The sequence below is a fragment of the Glycine max genome, chromosome 7 (assembly GCF_000004515.6).
Source record: "Glycine max cultivar Williams 82 chromosome 7, Glycine_max_v4.0, whole genome shotgun sequence".
In the NCBI taxonomy this organism is placed as follows: domain Eukaryota; kingdom Viridiplantae; phylum Streptophyta; class Magnoliopsida; order Fabales; family Fabaceae; genus Glycine; species Glycine max.
Window position 1 is genome coordinate 16213900 of NC_038243.2, and position 2825 is coordinate 16216724.

Genomic DNA, 2825 nt, shown 5'->3' on the forward strand with positions numbered 1-2825 from the left:
TCCCAAAACCCCTCTCTTTAGATTACCCCCAAAATTTCTCTCGGTTTCTTGTTCCAGGCTTTGATTTTTCTTTTCTTCTCTCGCTTCCCAAATCCCCTCTCTTCAAAGGTACTTCCTCTCTTTGTTCAAAGGTTCGTTGCTCTTTTCTTATTTTTGTTTTAATTAATCGAATCATCATCTTTGTTTTTTTCTTTCTTTTTTTTATGTATATATTCGGACAAAATCAATACACACTTGATACAAGCATGTGTTTTGCTTGCTATTACAGAGGGCAGTTATCTTCGGAGAGATTCGAAGGATTCGAAGGATTCAAAGAGAAAATAAGGCCAGGTATTGCACAATTATCTTCGAAAGTACTATTTTTATTTTATTTTAATATATCTTATCTTCTGGCATGTGTATTGTCTGGGCATTATTTTTATTTTACTCTGGTATTTCTTTCCTTTGTTTTGCAATGTGTATGCGTGAGAAATCATGGATGTTTGTGTAGTGCGGTGCGGTGCAGAGAAAAAATACTTCATTTAGATTTTGGCCTCGTGATAGAAATTATATCCTTCATTTTTCGGTGCAGAACATTCTTGTTATAATTGGGGCCCCTTAATTTTTTATTTATTATTAATTGATATGCTAGTTTACAAGCCTTGATATTCTTTTCTCTCTCTAGCTCTATACTATATACGATAAATTCCATGCGCCATTTTCAGAATAGAAGAATCAATTCCACCAATTGATGTTAATTGTTAATCACCCTAAATTGTGCACTCCAGTTAGGGGATAATGCATTGACATTCAACCAATGGGATAAGACATCATTTTGATATGATTGTTTCCTTATTTACATTATTGATTTAGTTTCCTACTTACTATTTGTATGTAATTGATTTATCTTGATTATTATCCCTACAATTAAGGGATTAGGTTATTACTGTAATTAAACATTGATCACTATTAATAAACAGCCAAGGGGACATTCTCTTTAGGAGTTTTTTGGTACGTATAGGAGTTTTTTTTTTATCATGCTTAGTATAGGAGTTGCACACGTCACTAACAACCTATTGAATGTGTATAATACAAACTCTTAGTTATGCGTGTGATATACAATGAAGTCAGCTATTGATATTTTTGGTTAAACATAAGTTATTTTAAAGAATAATTTGTAAGGGAGTTAAAGAGATCCAATTGATGCACAGCCACACTTCTTGTGTTTCGACATTTCAGGAGGAATTGATCTTTGTATTTTATGGAATGAGACGCAAATTTAATGTTGTTGAACAAACATATTTTATATGCAAGAACAAAGGGTCATTATGATTTAGTATGTGTGATACACCCTTGTATATAGTATATGTGACTAAGTGTTTTTTCTTTTCTTATTTCAGCCAAATGATGCTTCAAGTGTTCCTAATACACCTTTGGATGCAAGAGGATCTTCTGGTGCTAGCAACCCTTAGTTTTCTTATAATGTATTTTGGATTTAAATTAAAAGTTTAGTACAATACTAATATTACTTTGTTATGGATTTTATGTCATACTTTGATTTACAATAGAAATTTAAATTATAAATCTTTGAACTATATGCTATTATTTTGGTTATTGAAATATAATTTCTATGTCCTCATTATGAGTTTTTTTATTACATTTTTTTTATTGATATCATAAGAAAATGAAAAATTATAATACATGTAGATTATGAAACTAAAATGAGTATACAAAATCATTATATACAAGAAAATAAGGAGAATTAGAAAATCAATTGTAAAACATCTATTGCTAGCATGATTTAAAAAAAATCCCTCCATAGTATAGTTTTAAAACCTCTTTTAATAAACCTCCGCATTTAGCATAGGTTTAAAACCTCCTACAAAAAACCTCCATATTTAGTGTAGGTATAAAAACCTCTTCCAATAAACCTCCACAATTAGCGTAGGTTTAAAACCTCCTTTAAAAAACCTCTACAGTTAGCGTAGGTTTAAAACCTCTACAAATCCGCGTTAATCCAAATCTGTTCTCTTATATGATGTCAGTCTACATTATTAATTAGTTGTAGCACCTAACCTGATGTTGCTTTAAGCCTCAAGACCATGGAACCATCATATGTTAGAAGCATTTATGGTAGAACCAACAATATCTTGTCTCATCCCTTCCTAATCACAAGCAAAATCTTTTTGAAATCACCGTCCAAAATAATTACCTTTCCTCTCAACAATTTTGTTGCGTTGTCTTTATTTTGGGATGCCATAAAATTCCGAAATATTCGATTTAATGCTTCACAGCAAAACCTATTCATCATTGGTGTCCGTTAGTTCATTTGATCGCAATCCTGCATATAAATTCTTCCATAAAAATGATTTATCATTACTGTGATATCCAAACAGGAAAAAGAAGCCACCTAATTCAATCAAGAAGGAGTCAATGATTTCTTGGTATACAACTTTTTCCTAAATTTTTCTTGGAATACACCTAATCCAAAAGTCCATAATTTTATTGTTAAGTTTCCTTTTAAATTTGACGATCCCATTATTGATTTGTTTTTGTTACATTAATCCCATTAGTTACTTACATGCTGCTCATAAATACGTTTTAAGTAACATCATTAACTTAATTTTGGGGTTGTATTACCCTCACTGGGCATAAAAGGCAGCTATCTCTATTCTTGACTAATAAATTGTGTGTTAATATTTTGGAGTATAGTTGTTAGTATTGTTAAGTGTATCGTTCTAATATTTGTATAAAGATTAGAGTAATTTTTTGCATTTTATATTTAATAAGATGTTTATTATAAAGAAAAGCAATGGATCGAGATGCCACTGAGCTTTGATTTATTC

At 30.6% G+C, this 2825-nt stretch overlaps 1 long non-coding RNA gene across 1 annotated transcript; it reads left to right on the forward strand.

Moving 5' to 3' along the window:
* Positions 1–63: 63 nt before the first annotated feature.
* Positions 64–1515, forward strand: LOC102668564 (uncharacterized). Its single transcript, XR_415157.3, has 3 exons — positions 64–131; positions 269–330; positions 1380–1515. It is a non-coding gene; the product is annotated as an uncharacterized lncRNA (long non-coding RNA).
* The last annotated feature ends 1310 nt before the right edge of the window (positions 1516–2825 follow it).